General features: G+C 36.2%; 1 protein-coding gene across 1 annotated transcript in view; it reads right to left on the bottom strand.

Annotated features, from left to right (window-relative positions):
• CDH12 (cadherin 12) overlaps positions 1 to 20,063 on the bottom strand; it is a 643,007-nt gene extending 622,944 nt beyond the window's left edge. Inside the window, exon 1 of the mRNA XM_054515894.1 lies at positions 19,887 to 20,063. The gene's annotated coding sequence lies outside the window, so the exon portion shown is untranslated. The remainder of the gene's footprint in view (positions 1 to 19,886) is intronic.
• Positions 20,064 to 24,229: the final 4,166 nt, after the last annotated feature.

The following is a 24,229-nucleotide window of genomic DNA, read 5'->3' as shown; positions in this document are numbered from 1 at the left end:
AGAACTTTAAAAATTTGATTCCAGGAGACAGCCAAGTGCATCTTTGTTGATGATCTTAAAGTCAGTGTATGATTGCCTTTGATTCTCAAAGCCTTCAGTACTGGTCTCAAGTGCGAGCTAGCATATTTTATTTCCCTCTTAATTTTTTATTGTCCTGTTAATTTGTTCAAATCTAATTGCACCACCTTATCAGACTGATACCACAGCATTATTTGGCATTGAATTTTGGACTTTGACATATATCAACTTAACTGGATAAGAATGGGAAAGACAAACAAAACTAATCAGAAACAAAGTTAGTTTACTGCCAAGCATAATTCAGTGAAAGTAATGGGAAAAGGTCTGAGTCATTACTTAAACTGCAGAATTTCAGGAAGACAGATTGCACATTTACTGGATCCATGAGCCAGCAGTGGCCAAGAAGGCCAAGACCATCCAGGCCTGTATCAGAAATAGTGTGACCAACAGGATGAAGGCAGTGATCATCCCCCTGTACTAGTGAGGCTGCCTGTTGAATTCTGTGTCCAGTTTTGGGTCCCTTAATTTAGGAAGAACATTGTGGTGCTGGGGCAAGTCCAGAGAAGGGCAGCAAAACTGGTGAAGGGCTTGGGGCAGCTGAGGGAGCTGGAGTTGTTTTGCTCTGCAAATGCCTGAAAGGAAGGTGTAGCCAGGTGGGGGTTGGTCTCTTCTCCCAAGTAACCAGTGACAGGACAAGAGGACACAGTCTTAATCTGCACCAGGGATGGTTCAGGTTGGACATTAGGAAGAAATTCTTCATGGAAGTGGTGATTGGGCATTGGAATGGGCTGCCCAGGGGGGTGGTGGAGTCACCATCCCTGGAAACGTTTAAGGAAAGACTGGATGTGGCACTTCATGCATTGATTCAGTTGACAAGGTGGTGTTTGGTCATAGGCTGGACTTGATCCCAGAGGTATTTTCCGGCCTAATTAATTCTGTAGTAGAACAGAACATATTCCTGTATGTGCATACTTAACTGAAATTCTGTCCTAAGGAAGAGTGTCACTCACTTTAAGGACCAAAATAACTCCCTGATAGACATTAAAAGAGAGATTAATCTGGCTAAGAACAATTCTGTGCTAGGCAATGATGTCAGTACTGTTGAGAATTCAATTCCTACAGGCCTTGCAATTTAACATGTAAACCCACTTGTACACAGGAGTTTTTTGTTTCACAATGGTGGTTTGAATAGAAAATGGACTAACATATGTGAAAAATCTTGCAATTCACAGATGGCGGTATATTTAGATTTTTTTCTTTTTTTTTTTAATTAAAAAAAAAAAAAGGAAGGCTGTTAAGCCTGCAGACCATCTCCTTTACCTACATCTAATGGGAGAGCAACCAGCCATTCTAGCAAGGTCTGCTGCTTCACAAAGTCTATTCCTGTCTTTGCAGCCCCCTCCTCCTGCTGCTGAGTTCACAATCAAGCATATGAGCTGGTAACTGTAGTAAGAATTAGTAAAGCCTTCTCAAAAACAGGCTTCCTGCATTCTCTCCGGCCTCTGGTAACAAGCAGTTCACTTTTTCTCCACATGCCCCCTCCACCTACTACCTTATAAGCATGCAGTAATACCAGTAAGAATTTTAATCCCACTAGGTTATATAGAATATAGGAAAGCAAAATGCTTTTTTCCAAAGTAAGTTCTAATACTGCAAAAAAGATGTGACAGGTAAAGCATAGAACACAGCAACTCTGTTGCAAAGAAGAAATAATGTACATAGATTAATTTATCATGGGAGAAGTCTTCAAAGAATAAAACAGAAAGAAAGAATGACTGAATCAATTTTGTGAAGTTTTTACTTGCTATGAATAACTTTCATTGTTTAAGAACACACAACTCTAGAGGTCCTTCAACTGCAGAGGAAGTTTTTACTGTAACATTTTGGATGGCATCACTTGTCATGCTTGTAGCACTTGCAGTTACAATGCAATATTGTAATATGAGGGGAGGCCAAGATGTTTCAACTTAAGAGATATTCTTCTGTCACGCTTTCTTTTCACTTCACTTCTTTACCTCTTAGACATACTTGTTTCGGTCTCCACTGCAAGGATGATTTTCTCCAAACTCATTTCCTTCTGCAGGGGGAAAAACTGACAAGACTAGCATGCAAAAACATCTTACTGTTATAAGCTTCAAAGATGAGATACATTTTTCCTCTTGTAAGAGCTGTTGTAACCAGCAAGATATATTCACCATTTCCCTGCTGCTCCCAGAGAAACTGCACAGGATCTGTGCTCTTAATAGAACCAGAAACTGTTTCAGGTGTAGCAGCACAGCGCATGATAAATCTGAAGGCTTAAACTGGGATCAGGTATTATATTAAATGTCAGTCAAGCACTATCCTACATGAAAGTGCCTCCAACTCCCCATCCGTTCCCCACCCTCTCCATATCCTATGAAGAACAAATTTCTGAAAGAGAGTCAATGCATTTTAACAGGTGTGATGTGATCAAACACTATTCTGTGTTCTCTTTTATTCCTTAACAAAAAGGAATAAAATTGTAATGAAAGAAATAGGCACTTCTAAGTTTTATCTTATTGAAGCAATATCCTAAATATGCTTCATTACTCAAAAAATGAAGAATGAATGGCTTCTCAGTTATTTCAAATTGATGATAAAATAGTCAATATCATGTATACGACCTGTTCCACATGGGGTTGTCAGATAATGCATTTCTAGGCAAAAACACCATCACACACACTAGAGAATAAGTCTGAGTGAACCTAAAGCTATCAATTTGTCCTTGTTTTGGCTGGGGTAGCATTAATTGTCTTCACCATAGCTAGTACAGGGCTGTGTCTGGGGTCAGTGCTGGAAACAGCGTTGATAAGAAAGGAATGTTTTTTTATTGCTGAGCAGGGTTTCCACAATGTCAAGGCCTTTACTTCTTCTAGTACTGCCCTGCTGGCAAGGGGTCTGGGGGTGCAGAAGGAGTTGGAAGGGGACTCAACTGGGACAGACGGCACCAAAGAGATATTCCATACAGTAGTACATCATGCCCAGTTTATAAAGCTGGGAGGAGAAGAGGGAAATGGGGAGGGAGATGTTTGATGTGAGGACATTTGTCTTCACAACTCACCACTGCTACATGTGATGGAGCCCTGCTCTCCTGGAGAGAGAGAGAGTTAGCCATCTCCTTGAGGTGTGTGAACACTTGCCTGCTTTTGGAAGTGATGAATTAATTCCTTGGTTTGCTTTTATTGTGGGCATGTGGCTATTACTTTCCCTATTAAACTGACTTTATTTCAAACCATGAGTTTTCATTTGCTCTTCCTATTCTCTAGCCCATCCCGCTGAGTGAGAACCTGCATGGTACTTGGTTGCTGGCTGGGGTTAGCCATGACACCACTAAAAATCAAAGACAGCTTGGCCTATCCAATATATATATATCAGTTACCTCACACTCTCCAACAGAAAGAATTCACATTATAAATCAAGACATTACCCTTCATTCTTCTGACACATGATTATTTCATTTGAAGATAATTTATTCTGTTGGGGTTTCAGCCTATTTATCCTCATCTACTGACTGCTGGAAGAAGAAATAGAGTTACCTGAAAAAAAACTATTATACTATTAAGTCACAAATGAACAGAATTTTAAAGGCAGTTCTCATTGAGCCAACCTCCACTGTTACAAGTATGATTTTAAACTTTATACCTAATACACCCAGAAAGGAAAAAAAAATGAAAATGGGGTATTTTAATGAATTACTTTGCACAAAATGTCAGCTTATAAAGATGGATATGCAAGATAAGGTATTAATAAAGTTAACACATTTCCTACCATGACATAAAGAGAATTATTAAAGTGATGTCACAATCAGTGATATTTAATGCCATAACTTCTTAAATCATTATGTTCTACTTTGGTAAAATGAAGGCTTCACATAAGTGTGGAATATCTTACTGCCAAGTCTGACTAGGAAACTGCCAACATGTTTTAAACAGGATATACAGTAAAAAACTGCAGTACTACTTGTCAATATGTAATAGTTTACTTTTTCAGTACTGCATGCATTATAAAGTTTTAAAACAACAATGCTGAAGGATACCATTTCCTTTGACACCTCTTTCCTGCTTGTTGAATTTTGAGCATCCTAATGACAGCCCAATTCTGCTAAAGAAAAACAACCCCCTGTAAAATAACTGGACATTTTCCCCCTGTAGTTGCATATAAGCTATTTTAAATGCAAAAATCCTGAAGTAATTTCTCTGGACTGTTTCTATACTTCTCCACTGGATGTTGATGCAACGCTACAATCCATTTAAGGGGATAGGTTAGAAGTTATTGTTCCAGACCCTTGCTGTGAATATCTTCTTGAATACTCCTGCCAGGTAGTCATTGATATAGTTTTCATGTAGTATTATGTTGTGAATCCTAGGTGTCGAGTAGTTTTTCTTGTTTTCAAAGAATGCTTTCCCTTCCCTCACCTTTCTATCTGTCTCTGGAAAGGAGGTCAGCTGTGGTTAGGCGATGCCTATGCATTTGGAAAACAGAAGACAAGCATCCTGAGGTCAAGCCATCCAGTTTTAATCTTAAAAACATCTTGACAGTAACCAGGGATGTGCTGATCCCTAACAAGGGCATATATAAGTCTGTAATAGAAAGATCTTGCTCCAGATTAGAAAAATAAGAAAAAAAAAAGCTCTGCAACAACCTGTTTCAGGCAGATTCCACATTTTTCAAAGCAACGCCAAAGAAGTGCAGTTTGACATACCAATCATCATTGCTGCTGTATACAGAGGCTCCCAGCTTTCCTGAAGCTCACTGATGATCTAATTTTTTTCAGATCTCCTTGCTTGTGCAAAGGAGGTTCCAAGTACTACCAAGGGGTAGTACAATACAATTGCTTTTGGTCAAGAGAAACAGCTCCAGCTTTGTTTATTTTACACAGCTAACTTGCAGTCAGACCAAGGAGTGTTGGTGCTAACACTGGAAATGGGATTGACTGCATCCTGTAACAGTATATCTAAATCTTTCATAAAACTGTACTTAAATCTTTCCTTTCTCTCTTGCCTTTCTTTTTTTTTCCCCAAGTGGTTTTTCATCTCTTCAGAAATCCTTTGTTAGAAAACTATACTGATGGCTCATGTTTTCAGTGCTCTATAAATCTACCCTCCCTCAAAATATTCTGTCTCTCATAGTTGATGATCCACTGAAGAGGTAATTGAAAGCCATACATTAGTCAGCCCATATTGCATTTAGACCATTCTTGTTTATCAGCTCTTCACAGACATTTTGGGACTCTGAGAGATATCAAATATACAGAAAAACTCAAAACAATAATCTCATGTTTGCCCCTTAAAAACAGAAAACTGAATGTCTGTATAATATGGAGAGCAGGGATGAGAAGCTTCTATGGCACAGATGAGTGAAGTCCCACAGCAAGGTTAAAAAGTTTTCTACTTTTTAACAAATTCCATATGATAGCAGAGTATCAGTTACAGCAGTTGACTCTCTCCTATAAAATTCTTCCTATAATTGCACCAATTAGGTGCTCCAGAAACAATGATGGACATTTAAGGGCTGAACATGAACACATGCTATATAAATACTTGAAATTTGTACAGCAGTGGGGAAATATACTTGATCACTATTTTACAGAAGATGTATGTTGTCATATGTTGGTAGCTGAAAGCCAGAAGTTCTGATTTCAGTTTCTGCTCCCACTGAAGATGCTCAAAAGACCTACAGCCTTTATAAAAGGGGGAGAAGACTAATAAGTAGGGAGATTATATGTGCAATATATTCACCATTGGTTAACCCCGAGTCTAAAGGTACTTTTCTCCAACTCTTAGCACTCTGATATTCGAAATAGTCTAATATAATGAAACAGAACATTAACAGAAAACAAATAAAAGACAAATGAAAGCAAAGAAAACATGCCATTTTACAAAATCATGACTTGATTAGCTACATGAGTGAACTGAACTGTTCAAGGCTGTGTCAATTATTTTGTCTACAGCTTAAATTCATTACATGCTTCCTTATTAAGGCAGTTTGTGTATGCCTCCGTAAGTGCCAATTCTGAAGTTAACTGACACATTGATATGTACAAAACCAAACCACTTTTTAGCTTATTATGTTGGCTAGATATGTACTATTTCATTAGAAGTACTAGGAAGTGTTCCACAGCATTGGAATTCAATTATCTGTCCTTTTAATTGTTACACCAGTCCTGTCTGGCATGGTTTTTGGCCACGATTAAACAGTGGTCTCCCAAACTATTCTTGGGCAGAATTCAGGAATTGGCAATATTCAGAAACTACTCCCAAATGCCAATTTAGAAACAGCAATTATGTTTTTAAAGAGCAGGATTCTAGTATTCTGGCATTAAGGCTAGTGGACACAGTACAGTTGTACTCATGACATACCCACAGACTTATTTAATTTACCAATATAAGCATAAGCAAAAAATCCCAAAAAAATAATTCTCAAAGCAAAAATACCAAAAAAATTTCAGATGTCAACAAAAGTTTGGCATTGCCCAGATGGCTAAATGAAATTCTTTATATAGCCTAAGATTCAGATATTTTCTAAAGGTTTTCATAAAAATTTAAGCAAGGAAAGAGAGAGGTCAGAAATGCAAACCCTCTGTACCACATGAAGAGAATCTCAATTTTAGGTTTATTCTTATTTTTCATCTTCAGTGCAGGGGAAGAAAACCCTGACCTACAAGCGCTGGCAAGAGTCATATTTCATTCTAGCAAAATTTCACCTAGCAAAAAGGTACCTCTTTACAGCTCTATAGGATACCTATTGATTAATACTAAAGAATGACAGCACAATCATTTTAGGATAGATGATAGAGCAGACTGAGAGAAATCCATTTTCCCGAACAATAAGTTTTAAGTGCTTAAGGACACCCTAATACAAAGAGGCTGTTTACAGAAGTGAAGCTGTTTAGATGGATACCTAAACAGTGACCCTAAAGCATCTTCAAATATTGGGTATTTCCTTAATACTGAGATTTCCAGAAGAACAGAGGGTTTAAATAATCTATGCCAACCAGCCTATATACATATTTATAGTGTTCTATACGAATCAGTCTCTTCCCTTTTTGGAGTAATTAGATGCTGTATTATTCCCCTTATGGGAGGCACCTGAAAGTAGAAATAGGAAACAGCTCCTTATTGGATTCAGTGATTTTTTTTAATGCACCATTTAAAAATATTTATACCTTTATATATATGATCTTCCAATTGAAGCAGTGTGGTGTATTAACATAGGTGCTAGAAGCAGTCTTTTAAAGTAGCATTCCTTTCTCCGTGCAGACTGAGAAGTAAAACCAATAACATTTCTTGATGACAAAAAAATCATGACAAGAATTTTTATCTTTCTAGGCATCTACCTCCAGCCTCTAAATCTGACTTGTAACAATAGCTTAATGCATGCTGTCTTCCTTCAGCAGAAATGTTTTGCTCAACAGTTTCAGGTGAATACTTACTAAGAAGAGCTTGGAGTAAAAATCACTGTAAGAGAAGGGAAAAAATCTGGCAGAATGAGATGCATAGGAAAACACAGTGCATTTAATATATTTCAATAGGGGCCAATTACAGGCATGTGCTCTACTATTTTTTGTTAATTGTGAAAAAAAAAATCTTATTCTCCCTATCTGTAAATAAAGTGCTAATGAAGATACCAATGGACTATCAATCAAATTAGCATGCAGTATTATAAACCAATACTGTAGGGCAACTTCCAGACGTCTGTTGCAAGATGCCTCATAGAAGCCTGTAAATATTTGCCACAGCTTCCAAGAAATTCTAAAAGGTTAATGAGGATTTTTTTTTTCCCCAAAATTTGTAGTATTTTAGAAAATGATCTCCTATGCTTTACATACTTAGTGGCTAGTTATGCAATACCCTACAGATCATGGCAGCTGTTTTTGTCATATCCCTTTCAAACTTCCCATATTTCTTCTCAGGGGCATCCTTGAAGTCAGAACTCTATCTAAGATCTAAGTAGATCTTCCAGCTCTTGTTTCAACTGGAGAGCATTAACCTATAATTAAATTTCCTGTGTTTCATTTTCCTCTTAGTATTTTCTTCTGACACTCTCTCAGTAAGTCATTATTGCCCTGAAGACATACATGGCAAACTTGGATAACCCCTACGTCTAAATACTTTTAACTCCTTTGTTTTCATTTGCCCAACTAACCTTAATGACTAGAAATGTTGATCATTCTTTTATACTCTAAAAAACCACTATAACTAGTTTATTGCCTTTTAAAAAGCTGCAAACTAGCAAAAAAAAAAAATCCAAGAGCATGTCTGTGTTAAAGGAACAGGCAATCAATGAAAATAAAACCAGACATTTAAAATAAACCTGAGAAAAGTTGCATAAATACAAGGCTGAAAAGCCCATGAAGGGAGGCCAATTGACATGTAAGAGGGACCTTCTCACCTTGCAGAATTTGCCTCTTAAATGTCTTCAAGCCTGGCCTGTAGCTTCACCCTCTGTCTTAGGCAGACTGGCCATTACACATCCAAAAACTCACCTCCTGCTGGCCTCAGCAAAACACCTTGATACCACCACAAATGGGCAAATACATTATTAATCTTTAATAGCTCAGTCTCATATGCACTAAATAGTACAAACTCAAATCTACAAAATACCAAAAAAAAAAAAAAAAACAACCCAAAAAACTAGAGAGGGGGAAAGATGAATTTTATATGAGTGGCTGTCACTTGCCTCATGAACCTGCCACAACAACATTATCAGGTACAGAGCACAAGACCAGCAATCTGAGATTAACAACATGACAGAAAAGAAAGAAAAACAGGGCTACAGAGGCCCTGGAAAACTCTACCTCAACAGCTTTATTGTGCCTTAGTAAAGAACTTCAACCCTACTAATTCCAAGGGACCTGTAGTGCCAGACATCATATTTATTTGTACATAAGGGATTTCCCCCCAAATAAACAGCGTGCCATCATAGCTAGCACTGTGTAAGAATAGTCAGGCTTTTGCATTAATCATAACTGCAAAGCTCTGTCAATATTGAGAAAATTTTAGCTTCCATAGGATGGCACATATACATCAAATGCCTCTTGATAGCATATGGGTTGTATAGAGAAAAAATATTAGAGTGCTTCCCTTTGCTGCTGTTTTTGATGTGTTGCTATGACTGCCTTGAAAGAGATGTGTTTTCACCCCTGCTTCAGGACCCACATTAAACAGATAAAAAACTTCCAAGAAGAACCCTAATGCAGTATATTAATGTGAAAAAAAGGTGCCGACCCAAATCAAATTAAAGCACTGATGAAAAGGAAGTTACTGAAGCTACATTTTCTGAAAGGTTCAGTATTAGTACCAGGATATTTTTTCAAAATAGTCCAGCAATGAGGAAAAAACATCTTAAACTTGCAGCTTGCTATGCAGGCTGCAAAGTAGCATAGCCAGTAATTTCATAACACTTTTCACAAAACAGTATTTACTGAAATAAGTAAACAGGCACTGAAGTCTTAAAGGAACAACTACATATGAAAACAATCTTTTCAAAAAGGTGGATTAAATTTCTTTTGCAAAAATAAACTCTCTGCATTTCTAGCAATTACACAAAAAATAAAAGGCTTCTAGGAGCTTTTGCAAAATCTCTAGAGGGTAGTCACAAAACTGTATTTAAGTATTGAAGAAACTACTCGAGGAACTCAGACATTAAGCTCATTCATTTCCACCTTCAATGTATTAGTTAGGCCCAAGTCTAGAGGATCTCCAATGATCTTCAACAAGCAGTTATGACGAAGACAGGAATTCAAATTTATTTATAGGATAATTAATCCTAATACTGTTGCTCCAGTTTCATTAGCAAAAAAAAATTCTAGCTCTCACTTCAGTTTGTAGATCTCTACTGCATAATCCAATCTTCCCAAGAGCTGCTTGTACAGGTCCAGCACACTGGGAAAAAAACTAAAACACAATAAACCCACATATTTCATTAAAAAAATACATTATGCAGCTACATTAACAATTTCAGAAAATAAGCCATCTATTTACCTAGCAAGAGAGATTGCAACCTGGATAGCCCAGACCATGTTCCAGACTTAACAGTAAAAATTTTGGCATTGCTAAAAACACCTTAAAACTGCATTATAAAAAATTCTAAAAGGCATTCAGTCTAGCTGTGTTTATGACAGAGTATCCATGCTTGCTTTCAGCTGAATTTTCAATCAAACTTTTTAAGTGTCTGGCCTTCAGACTTATTGTTTTTTCTATCTATAAAGCAATAATATTACAATTCAACCAGCAAAATCCTTTCTGAAGATATCAGCCACTTCAGAGTCAAAAGACATCAAGACATTAAAATGTCTTTGACATTTTTACATCAAGACATGAAAATGATTCCTTTCATATCCCAGAAAACAATGCAACAAGCAAAAAGACTTCTTAAGCACCTGTAAGTGCTAAATTTATATGTCAAAGCTGATTAACTAACAGAAAGAAAACTTTAGATGGCTTATTCTAATGAACATGCTAAGCAGTTCATATAGAGAACATACAAAAGACTGCATACAAAATATTTTCCATCATGGTCCTGTAAAAAAGTTTGGGTTTTTTTGTTTGTTTGTTTTTTTTTTTTTTAAGCAATTTTGTTGAAATCACAGACTGTATTAGGTAATAATTGTGTCCTGTCATTCTATACCAGTTTCTAGGCAGGGTTCTATAGCAAAGGAAAACTCTTCCTTTTTAAAGGCCACATAAGGGAAATGCTGAGGCAGGAAGAATCCTTGCACTGTTTCAATTATTTCCCACCTTGCCCTCTAAACAACTACAAATACACCTTCATGCCTTTTCTGCTTCAAGGGAAAAAGTGCAAAGCATAAATATCTTGAGTGTCAGAAGAAAGCATACAGTACCACTTCTTTAAAAAAAAATATAATGGAAAATAACTACTATCACAGGCAACACAAATCAGATAGAAATAAGATGTTTCAACAAGGGTATTGGAAGTGGATGGATATTAAGTGTACAGTTATAACAATTTACTCACACAGTGAGGAGGAATCCATTGAAAGTACAAATACAACAGACATTACATACTTTAAGCACTACCCTTTTTCAGTTTTCTTGTGCAAGCACAGGACAGACATGATTACACCAATGTCAGATGGAATTTAGGTTTTCTGCTATGTTACCTGAGTATAAAGGGGTTTCTAGGCAACAGTTATATTTAGGGCAGTTACTACTGCACAGCTGAAGGGGTCCACAGCAACATGGGAAGGCAACATATCTCATGCATCTCCAGAAAACGATTGAGCAAATAAAAAAAGGGAAAAGGATGCACCTCACGTTACACTACATAACTGAGGTGTAACTTCAAACAAGTTTACCAAAAGAAATGGCTACAACTGTATATAAGCAATCTTCACAGCTCCTTAGACCCCTACTTTATCTCCTTTTACCAAGGAGATTAATCTCCTTGGCACACAAAGGAGACTTAAAGCAGATTTTTTCAGTTATACATCCAAACAAGGCCTAGGGAGATACTGAAAAGAATCTGAAAGTTTAATTCCTTATAGATATCTAGATATATTAAAAAAAACCAAGAAAGAACAACAACAAAAAAAACAAAAAAAAACAAAAAAAAAAAAAAAAAAAAAAAAAACAAAAAAAACCAAAAAAAACACAATGAAAACAAACCCCCTAGCCCTTAGGAAAAAAAAAATCTGTATATCAGTCAGTGATAATATGTGATGACTATCTATGCTTCCCTTAGAAATTCCAGCATATACTTCATAGAATTTAATACAGAGAGCATCAACTATCTAAAAATACTGCACAGAGTAAGAGTGAAAGAAAATAATTTCTCCCATCTACTTTTTCATCTTTAAAATTTTAAGGAATTGATCAGCAGATATTTCTTGTACATTTAGTACTTCAGGCTCATGATTTATAATAATACTAAACAGTGCCAGAAACAACATCAAACAAGTTTTCATAACTGTCATACAGATAAATTTCAATCAAAAGGGCTTCAACTTTTCAACATGACAAATAAACATATTAGAAAGAATCTCCTATTTTACACAATCATTTTTGTAAAAAATTAGGCTTTGCAGCAAGTTGAAGTTGGTAGTTCTTAAAAGGAAATTCAGACATCCATTGCCATCCATAGGATACAAGTTCAACCTTGTGCAAAAGCATGGTTTCCTTCTCTACCTCCCTAGATTTTATAGTTAAGATCTTTGATACCTTTGAATATAAAATAACCTCTCTTCCAGCAAAAGGCTTAACTTACACGTCTCCCTAAAGCAAGTTGTGGTTTTGTTTTTTGGGGTTTTTTTTAATCAAGAAACATCCTTTTTCACCAGAGAACTATTTGGACCACATAATTACATTCAGTTATTAACCTACCAGACTAAAAACAGATTTTAAGACCTTTAAAGACAAGTAATATTATTAGCCTCCTTTGCTGACCAATGAAAAAAACCCCAACAAAACAGAATACCACAAATATGCATTGTCCTTCACTATTTTCTGCAACTGCACCAAATTTTAAACTGAAAACAGAAATATAGGTTGCCTCATTGAGACAGGCAATAAATATCAACTGATCAAACAACCAAGACCATAACAATATCATCCCACAAACACTTGCAAAAACAAACAAAAAAAACCAGCTCACCGGAGGAAAGACTCTTCATTTCATAAACAAAAACTATTTTATTCTCCTATTCCTTTCCTGAGAGAGCATCTTATTGAGTGGCCTGATTTCCCTAAGTATATCTGATCAGGCACAGCTGTGCATCAATACCTTCCCCTGCACTGCTGTGAAAGATGAGGCAACAATTGGTGCCTTGACTGCTGATATTTGTCAGTTTCTGCAAGCTGAAATAGAAATGGGATTTGGGAGGTTAGAGGAAGAGTTTCCTACTAAAATGCAGTTAATAGTCTGGTGTTTAAAGTATTGCTTTATTCTAAAATATGTTATTCTTTTGGTTATGTGCAGGGATAGATTAATTAATAAACACAACAGAATAGAGTTGGCCTAGCTGTTTCTCTGCTACATACCTCCCAGATAGCCAAACCCCCTCCTTTGGCCATTTTTTACTTATCTTCCATCTCACTGCCAAATTGAATGTATATGATCTGCTATGTTTTACATAGGATGCAGCAACTGAAGCCTCATTCTTCTAACATAACTTTTCTTTCCATTAAAATAAAGTATGTACACCATTAGAGGCACAACCATAGTGCAAATTCCCACAGCAGCCTAATGAGAAAGCTCATCAGCCTCTCCTCTGAGCACATACTGAAGGTTGTCTTTCATGGGTTCACAGCCAGTAAGGTATTCCATTATTAGACTGGAGTGCCTAAGGCTAGTGGATGTGAGTCTGTGTATTCTGCTTCCCACTTTTACTGCCTACAAAAACAGGTGTGCCTTAAAAACTGTAGCAAATGAAAATCGAGGTTTGAACATATCTGCAGCTTCAATTTCTGACACATGCAAGCATCAATTCACTCCATAATCAGGATTTAGCCCTGAAAGAAGTTAATAGAGGATCAAAGAAATGTAGAAGAAAAGGCAGAGACAAGTGGTGATGCATGAGAAACTTATGGAATGAAACAGAGCAAAGAACACAGGTGGCACTTCTGAAGAAAAGTCATAAAAAAAAGACAAAAGGCACTTAAACCACTTGTGCAGACACTCACTGTGAAAGAACAGGGCAAGAGTTCCAGATTTAAACAAAAAAAGGTAAAGAAAAATGCATACAAAGCATTTTAATAATGCTTTAATGTTTTAATAATGGGTACATTATGAAAATCAGGATTAATATTTGATTTTAGAAGTTAATGTTACAGCTCAGTGCTTAATGAAAAATTAGTCACCACATCCATTAGTTTGTTATTTATTTGAGTGAACACAAGTATTGTAAAAACTGTTCTGAGTAATTATAACACCATTAATGACTCTATAAAGGGACTATTGCTTGTGGCTTTGGAGACTATTGCTAACACTTTTATTAGGCCCCTCAACATGTTCTGCTTTCCCAGAGGCAATGTCATGTTTTGACCTAGCCGTCTGTTCTTTCTTGATGAAAATTTATACATATATATAATTGACTTTGTTATAGATATTGCGTACCCAAATATGTATATTCTGTGTTTCTTTGACTTGGATCTTCAATTTTAAATTCATAGTGACTTCTAAGGAAGTTTGTAATTCTTTAAACAGGACTCCTCACTCAAATGTGAGATGACCATATTAGATTTATTTCCCTGAAATTAAAATAAAAATAAAAGTGGTGTTTCCCTCAAAATTAGCAAAACTTACTGGCTTCAGAATCATTCAGGTTCCTGTATATATTAGGCAGATGATTTTCTTTTGTCTTAAGTGCTTTTCTTTGCACATCACTGACATCTTCCTCTTTAACGATATCTTGTGTATGTGCTTTTTCTTTCCAAATATCCCTCTCTCTTCTGGAAGGAGAAACTCACTATTTCCTTCTAATTCTGGCAGTCTTGTAATGGCTTTAGAAGAACAACAGCAATGAAATTTTCGGTGATTACAATGTTTGTGGTGTGGGTGCAGAAAAATAGGATGGATCCCCCACAACACAGACTAGCTGTGATGTAACATGATCCTCCTTTCATCCAGACCAGGATTAAATGCTTTCAGGTATTTGGGAATCAGTTAGGTCACAAGTACTTGGACAAATCTAATGTTGCGTATTTTCTGTTGGCCTCTACCATTCTGAGCAAGGATGCACAGACCATTGCTTTTTGTTTGTTGCTGTGTATTTGATATCAGGGTGACTAAATTTAATGGATTAAGGACAGCTTTGATTTTCTTAACTGCTTCTCACAGTACCAGCCACGATTCATAATTATTTCAGCTTTTACTATTTCATAATCTGCTAGAGTTTACTAATGCCTTGGTTCTGGTTTTGTCTATCCAACAGCTTTCCCTGCATGATGAGTCAAATTCCACCCTTTCATGTCACTCCAGGAGTGAAAGCAGGAGTACGGAAGGCCACATAAGCATTAGAGTCTCCCATGATGCTGAAGCTTGAGATGTGCAACAGAGGAGCCACACAGGCACCTAATGCCCAATGTCATGTGCCACTTCTCACTCAGCTTGGGTGGGTGTGTGTGAGGTGGCAGAGCATGGGCAACTTGAGAAGAGTTCTTATGGAATCAGCTCTCCTACATTTCCAACACCTGTAAAAGCAACACAGGAATCCTATTTACCATAGCAGGTGTAGAAGTAAATAAAGTTTGTTCTCAAAAAATATAATGTTTTTCATGTTATTAAAGCAGTGTAGCATTCATGGTAGCTTTCTTAGCTTTATTGTTTACATTCTGACACCCTATTAAAGTAAAACTGATTTGCATTGCTCCTTTGACAAGTTCCACATTTCAGAGATGACACTTCAGGATTTTGCCCCAAATCAACATAATTATTTTTATGTGCATTCTTTTTATTACTTACTACTGAGTCTGAGAAGAAGTCTGAGTCCCACAGCAACTTGAAAAGTCATTAACTTTTCTTATTATACTGAAGTGTTGCAGTGTGTTTTGATTGATGTGAGTCAATGCTAAGTGTGTACAGTTTAACTTAAATCTTCTGGGGAATAAAGTTAAATCACTTAGCCAAACATAGGCTTCACTCTCAGATAAGACAAACTATGATCCAATTTGATACTAGAGTTTATATAAATGAATTTATCTAAGTAATATCCAGTAAACTTATCCAGAAACTTGAATGATGTCTTTGACAGGTGACGAACTGGCTTTTATCACATACTTAAATTTCAGTTTTTGCCATTTCAGAAACCACTGACAGTGTGCTTATGCTTGTACATTTGCTCTACTAGAGTAGAGATTTTTAGGCTATATTCTGTTAAATTTTCTTTCATTACACTTACAAATTTGTGTTAGAGCTTCAGAATCATATATGCACTGCTGACATGGCAGTCAAGGAGAAGGACATTTAGACTCCAGGCAATTTCTTAAAATAAGACAGTAGGCCAAGAAATTTGCCATTCCCTATTCATATAAGAACTGACACATTAATCTAAAAATCCATCTTTTCAAAAATTTTTCATTAAATTAATGAAAAGTTGTTTGATACTGAATTTGTGAAGCTATAGTTATTAAAAATAAAAGGATGGATAAGTGATGATTAGTCATACATTAAGCAATGTGAATTGTTACCATTTCCTTTTTGTTCACATTCTTCGATGTGTCAAACATATTCTGCTACTTCTCAACAGAACATAATTTTGTTATACATTAATATTTATGACTTTTTGTCATGTAGAAACACAAGAAAACTAACAGCATGACTGTATCTCTTTCAATGCCCTATTAATTTTTTTTTCAGGTACAGTATTCACTTGGAGCATAGTTTCATAGCTTAAAATACATTTTAATGTGTAAAAATTTATCATATTTTGTATATATTCATTTGGCACTTTCAAAGCATCTCATGTATGCATATAGCAAAACTGTTGCTCTCCTGCTTATGCATCTCATCTCTTGACTTTTTTCACATGCATAGATCATCTCCTGAGATTGCAAGCACAGAGCCTGTATGGATGGTTTGATTTAAATTTTATGTCATTTAAGGAGAGAAGACACTAAGGTAAAAAGTTTGTCCATGGAGAAAGCAGGTTTTTAGTGACTGATGTTGATAACATTTACAATAACGAATAATGAATTTTACATCCTCACACAGAATAAGATCACTGCTGTATCCAGAGAATTGCTTTTCATAGCATAGATTTGCTTCCATTTTTTGCCTGATGCAATGGTGTCAGGCAAAAAAATTGCTGATAGATTGTTTATAGCATTATAGTGATACAAAAGACAAGGTTGTCTGGGAGATAAGAATCTTTCACATAGACACACTGATATAGTTGGGGGGAAAAAGGCATAAGATTTCAAGCACAAAAGCCTTTCCACAGTCCATCATCAGAGAAACAACAAATAAGAAACAAGACTGTGGGGACAGTAGCATTTTAAAAACTTCATCAACTAAGGAAATTAACTGTACAGACTTATTTAATTGCCTGGTAACATCTGATCTTTCATTCAAAGTGGACAGCCTTAAATCTATGTCATCTCTTCTTTTAGCAGGCCTGCAATTCCACACATTATTGCCACAAATAACGCACACATTTCTTTTTTATCATATGTTCCCTCATCTTCAGATGACAGTTTGATGTAGTTTATGAGCTTGCATAAGTCTATTCTGTATTTTTTTTGACAGACAGTTGATTTTTGGTGTTGTACATAGATTCAGCATTTCTGGGTTTAGAAGCCTAGCCTTACAAGGACCCTCAGGGAAGCAAGCAGGGTTTTTTCAAATTTATGGGTAGGAAAGTGTGCCAGAAACATCGCTTTATTGCTTAAAGAACCCCTTACACATTATAACCTTTTTGCTGTTGACAACATTTGGCAGAAGATAGTTTAAAGTAATGCCAAGGCACAGATTTTTGCAAAATTGCTGGCTATACATCCTTAACTTGTGCTGAAATGAAAGCACAGTTCTCTTTGAAGTTACTGGCTCAGAAAGTTGTATCCCTGTTGGCATTCTTGTCAGTGGTCTCAGCAGACAGAAGCACCTTCTCTGTTGAATAGCTCTTGGTTTAAATCCAACAGATAAGTACAACTGTCCCCACAGTTGAACTAATTCAGTGGACAGATAAAGGGATTTAATTCTCCAGCTTTCCCAAAGCTGTTCCTTTTGAAACAGTAAATTCAATGAGCAGAAAACAAAATGTATAAGCCTTCCTAAGATAACCCAGGCAATCATCAAATTAAATCTAAGTATTATGTAAATGAATTCTTGGTATTAAACTTGATGTATTTCAGGATATTGCCTTTAAGCTTTCTAGTTCTCTACATATTATAGTCCTTTGCCTCTGGTATAAAATACTGCAAAGCCATACTTCCTCCTGCATCTCCAAAGCTTGAGGAATCTGACTAGGTTAGGCTTTTAAAACTAACAGGCTTTTTGGCTGAAGGTTAATTAAAGCGCTAATGCAGACAGTTAAGAAATTTGCTTACTTTGACTAACAGGCTTAAATAATACTACAGTTTACATATTCCTATGTGATTGCAATAAGCATATAACAAACCACTAGCATGGGAAGCTCTCTACAGGTGTTTAGCAGGTGCTCCAACAGGTGTTTAGCACTCCAGTGGTCATGCACAGACCCACGACATGAAGTAACATCAAGGCCACTTTATGTTCAATATCCACCACAGGGGTCATGTCTGCAGTGCTCCTGCATGTTACAGTTTGGGGGGAATTAGGTATTGAGGTGTATTTACAATTCTGTAGGTCTTTTGCAAACAGCTCTTAAATATGTATTACTGTGTACTGTATCTGTTGTATTGCTGGCACTAATCCTGAAGATATAGTTCTCTCATTACTGATTAACTACTTGTTGCTCATAAATGCTTCAACCCTGATTTAGCTCAAATCAAGTGAACAGAGAAGTTTTTCCCTGTATGAGTGGTAATACTGAGTTTTATGCCATACATCACACAACTCCTTGGAGATCAGCAGAGATCCTGGGTCACCTTTATTTCCAGGGACTGAAAAATATTTAGAAAACCTCTGTAAGTCACTGCTGGAATAATGAAGGCACTTAGAATGGAAGAGTATACAGGAGTGACACCTAGGATACCTGGAAGTTCTGGAACAAGAGCAAGGGAGAAAAAATTCCTTGGAAGACAGCAATCAATTAGGACCTAAGGGAGATGCTTATATCTATAGAAAAAGAAGCAAGGATAAATTCTGACTGGGAATGCAATCAGCAAGCTGTACTTTTCTGTGAGCAGTGCACAGAGGAATAACAAAACCCACAGACAAGAAGACCATTACCACTCTGACAATGAGTTCTCTCTTAGAAGTCCTAATTTTTTTCTTGACTTCAGATTCTGAAAACAGACTATAAGGAAGCTACAAAACACAGACACAGGATAGTGTCCTTTCTGTTAAGTTAATCCTATTTTTTACTGTTTGTGTGTAATATGAATAATAAAGTATAACAGGCTAACCTGTGTTTTTTGCCAAATGAAATATCCATAATGTGCTGATACACACTGGTATTTTTAAGGTTATTCTCCTCCTGCCTGGACAGGACAAACTGCATTTACGTCAGTCTGAGGAACTGATTTATATTGTCACAAGAACAATGTGTTTTATAGTGCTGTCTGACTTTGCTTATTTATTTATAGTTCCTAGTCCAGCTCACTCCTAGACAAGCAGCCTGTCATGCCTTTTCTTTTCTTAATGTGCTCAAAACGGTGACTTTGAGCTGTCCTTCCTCTTTCTCTTCCAGCTGGGAGATCAGAATTATACTAGTTTCTAAGTAAATATATTTGAGTACTGCAAAACTAGATTCCATCCAAATTAATTTGTTTCACAGTTTGGTCAGTGCCCTAGCTGTCCATTTCCTAGGACTTTATGAGGTAAATTTTGTAGCATTATATAATCACTGTATGAGGTAAATTCCACAGCTTTTTATCGAGGTGTTTTATAAGACATACTTGATAGCATTTTATGTAGCCACTTTATCAGATAGCATAAATATCATTTTAACCACAAAAATTTAGGGCATATGTCATGGCATACAGTTGCCTACAAATATATAAACACAGAAACAGCGATAGAAGACGTGAAGAACAATGTTAATGCTCATTATTCTGAAGAAAATAATTGCAAAACTGAACTTTTGGTACAGTATATCTTTTTCTACATGACAATGTACTATACAATAATTCAAGCAGAGAGTTTTTTTGTTTTGCTTCTTACATGATAGAGCTGCTCTCTCCTAGGTGTATTACCAGTCCAATAGTACTTGTAACATAATATTTCTGTAAACCCTGCTAACATATACTCACTTTTTTCTGATATATTTTCTGCTTTTTCTCCTCACAAATCAGTTCCAAGTCCTCTGACATAAGATGCTCCTGCAGAACTGCAGTCCCTGTCCTTACTCATCCAAGATCCCTGCAGTGAGTGCACTTCTGCATCACTCAAAGATGCTCTGCAGCCAAGCTCCCCAGGCAAGGTCCACAAAATTAGCTCAGGCATTAGACAAAGTAGGGTACCAAAATACAGAAGTAAGAGGGGTAAAATTCATATGGTTTCCCTGGTAGTGGGAAGAAGTCAGAAGAAAGGAAGCACAAAACTGATGATTTATTTCTGTATTTGTTTCCATGGAAACTGAACAAAAAAACCCCAATAACTTCTGGGGTTTTTCTCTGTACTTCTTACAGGCCTGCCATATTTGCCAGGGTAACATGAAGTACAAAATCATTAGTAGACTTCTAACACTTCAAATATAGAAAGGAAATAAGGAAGGCAAAGAGGTTATATTTGGAGAATTTAAAGTGAAGCTAAGAAGGGTTGGAAGGGGTTTCTTTGGTCTGAAAAAGAGCAGGGCAGAATATCTAAATGATCTGAAGCTTATGACCAAGCAGTCTTGTTGTGACTTGGTAGGAAAAACTCTCAAAAACCCAACTTGGAAAGATTTTAGAGCACAAAAAAAAAATCCATTGAAACCAGCTTGTTTAAATCACCATTACATAAACAAACACTGAAAGTGGCATAAAGTGATAGTTCTAAATTATCACCATTATTGTCCCCCATTTTTTAATACATTGATCTGTAAGAGCAAGGAGTTCTAGAGGTCCATCATCCACCTCCTAGAGTCATTCTAAACCAGCATCTCAATCTACTCATTAGAAGAGTAACCATGCAGAAAGTCACACTTACATATTTACACAATCAATAAAAAAGACAGAACTTTAGAAGGAAGACAGGTTTCAAAACTTGTTTTCTTTATGCTGTAATCATTTTTTTCAGTTTCTGTTTTAAAAATATACTATCTTAAATGATTCACATTTTCCTGTAAGATGCACTTAGTTTTTTATTGAATTTCTTAAAACTGAAGAATTGTGATAAGAAGATTTTATTTAAAGGCATAAAAAGTCAAATCCCCTACATGTGAAATACCAGGCCTTGCAAGTTCATTAATATGTAAGAAAAAATAAGAACAGTGCACCTGGTCTTGAAGGTAAGAATACTGGCACCCATAAATTGAGCATGTAGGATCTTGAGGGTGACATCCAGCTGCCTATCCTGAAGTTCTGTGCATAGAAAAACTTCAGAGAGATCTCAGATTTCTCATCACCTTCCATCTTGAGGGTAAGGAGGAAAATATAATATTCAAATTTCCTTCAGGATACAGACTATACAGAACAATCTGGTGTGGTTCATGGAAATGCCACCATGTCTTCTTCTCAATACATTCTTTTGACTTTGGGTTTTTTTTACAGCCAATTAAGTAATTATTTGGAGCAATGCTTAATGCTCAGGGTAAGATTTCATCAGCCAAAATTGCAGAGTACCAACACCATTAATACTTAAAGGACTAAACAAAAATCAAATATATGTAAAGACACGAGTTCCACAGTGTATACATGATCAGAGAAAACAGTGCTTATAAACATTGCCGAAGGAGAGGATGAAAAACAGGAACCTGGTTTCCTCCTTTGTGTATAGTTGGGAAACCTATGTGAGTAAAGTACTGCACAACTCAAACATGGCAAATTATGTAATCTGTCCCTCAGCATTTTTTTTTAAGTAATGATTTTCTCATCATTTCAGGCACATTAATCTGTGTAGTAAGGTCAAATCATGTTTCTGCAGGCTAATAAACAGTGGAATAGAAATTTCAATACTGGTTTGCTGTTGATGCATGAGAAAAAATCTCAGGTAAGCTCTCTGTCATCTTGATTCTCCAGAGCAGTTACTGGATAACCAAAGTCTGCACCAGTAGCCCTTAATCTAAAGAAATTTGACTCATAAAGAGCAAGTCCTTCACATCCTGCTACTATTGATACTGCCAGGTCAGCTAGAACATCCACTGAAGCTGCTGTAAACACCATATGATAGTACAATGGTAATTTCTAGTGTGAAGACAACCAAAGACATCACAATTGTGTTCTCATGAACTGCTTCATATCATGACAATCTAATGGCACTGAATGTTTTTCCTTTAGGTCTGATAGTCATAATTTGCAAGTAGCACCTTCTGCCTGCTGAGCTGTTGATGAAGTGACTGAAAAGTCACATATCTGTCTGGCTCACATTATGTTTCCCATGGTGCATCACAAGAAAGAAAATGAAAAAAATCTCAAATTTTGTCAGACTGCCAAAATATCTCATATAATTCTGAAATCAAATAAGCTTTGTTGCTTCAGGATCAGCTGAAGGGGCAATGCAACAGGGCACAATCCACACCTGATGCAAGCACTGGTGACGACATTCTGATATAGATGATTGAAAAGTTGATATTCCACTGACAAACAAGAGAGAGCTGGCTGAGGATGTGAGGGTCAGGGACAGTTTTAACAGCAGTGAGATGCTGGAGTTTGAGATCCCAAGCGAAGGGAGCAAGACAAAAGCCAGGATCACAATCCTAGATTTCAAGAGAGCAGACTTTGGACTGTCCAGGGACCTACTTGGAGGAACTTCATGGGATATAATTATGAGAGACAAGTGAGAGCCAAGAGAGCTGGCTGACTTTCAATTTAACATATGAGCACATATAAAAGCTCCTCCTTTATACATATTGGTATTCAATAGTTTTTCACTGGGAAAACATACATAGGATTTCCCTGGGAGAACTTACACTGCTTTAATTTAGTTTTCATTCCCATTCAAACAGACCCTTTAAAGTTACCAACTTTGCAACATTCCAAAACTTAATTATGGTCTCATTCCATCCAAAATTTCTCATTTAGAAATATCAGATTTAAAGGATGAAAAAAAATAAAGAACTTGTCATAAGACAGATGATAAATAACACAAACAATAAAAATGGTTATCATAAAATATCTTTCTGACATCCAAATTGAAATCTAATAATAAGTAAAGTAGTAAAAGCCAATTACATTCTGATCCATTTCCTATGAATACATGTTTAAATATTATACAATATCCTATTAGCACCATTTAAAAAAAAAAGGTTCTTTCCTGTCCTTCTTTTTTTATTCATAACCAGAGGAAAACATTAAACTCTACATTTCCATTTGAAATTGAAGTACTATCTGGCTTATTTGATCTTATTGTGTTGACTGAACATGGAGGAAAAAAATCAACAAATATGGAGAAAAAGCAATTTAAGCTCAAAATGTGAGTTGATGTACGCAGATGCAAGGCCTGATTCTGTAACTTCCCCCTTATACAACTAATTTTAATAATGTCAGCAAGAATCTATTGGCTCAGGGATAAGAAAAGGGAGAAAACAACTTCGGAAACTGTCTAAAGGAAAGATAAGAGCTGTAATTTTAGTTCTGTAGGGGTCACTGAAAGGGTTACTGTAGAGGTGTCTGTTTATACAGAATCTTAGCTGCAATCACAAACCAACTACAGAGACACAGTAAGACCCCTATTCTCACAGGTTCAAAATGAGGAAATAATGAGTAAGTAAAAGAAAATACAAAAACATGAGGGCTGAAAGACAGACAATTCCAGCTATGCTAATTACCATAACTTTTCAGTCATGATATAAAAGTTTCATTAAATACATGAATAAAACAAAACTCCGGCTGATGAACTTGTAAAAGAAATTCCTTACATGATATGGGTAGCAGCAAGCAGAGAGAAAATAATAGCAGCACTCTAAGACCTCCAGAAAGGTCAAAGGCTGTTAAAACTCAACAACATAAGAAGAAAAAATTGTGCAGTTTTCTGTTTTCACTCTTGTATGTTACAGAAGATGGATTGCAGCATTGAAAACTTGTTTTAGTATGTGCTGAATACTTTTTTTCTTGCTTTAGCCTGGAAGAGGGAAGAGTAATTTGAATATCATTCTAGTAATTAATTAAAATCCAGGTTATTTTGGCACTTCTGGAAGCTGGAATCACATCTGACTAAACTGCAGTTACAAATAGTCCTTGTATAAAATCAGCTCTTGTCTAGGCAGGACATTACTTAAAGTGGTCCTCATTACATTTGATTATTAAAAAAAAATCTTGCTAAATACAGTGGACCAACAGAGAGAATGTAAAAGAATAAATTCTGCAGTACTTTGCTAGGTTTTGACAATCAGGAAAGAAATTAAGATATGCTGATTGGCTGCTTTATTGAATCAGGGTGAACTTATTTCAGCAAGTACATATGTAAATGTACACACACACATAACTAATTCAGTTAGCATTTTTAAAAAGTGAAT

This window comes from Molothrus ater, chromosome 1 (assembly GCF_012460135.2).
Source record: "Molothrus ater isolate BHLD 08-10-18 breed brown headed cowbird chromosome 1, BPBGC_Mater_1.1, whole genome shotgun sequence".
NCBI classification, from domain to species: Eukaryota; Metazoa; Chordata; class Aves; order Passeriformes; family Icteridae; genus Molothrus; species Molothrus ater.
The sequence above is the reverse complement of the archived record's forward strand: the minus strand, read 5'-3'. Positions and strand labels throughout refer to the sequence as shown.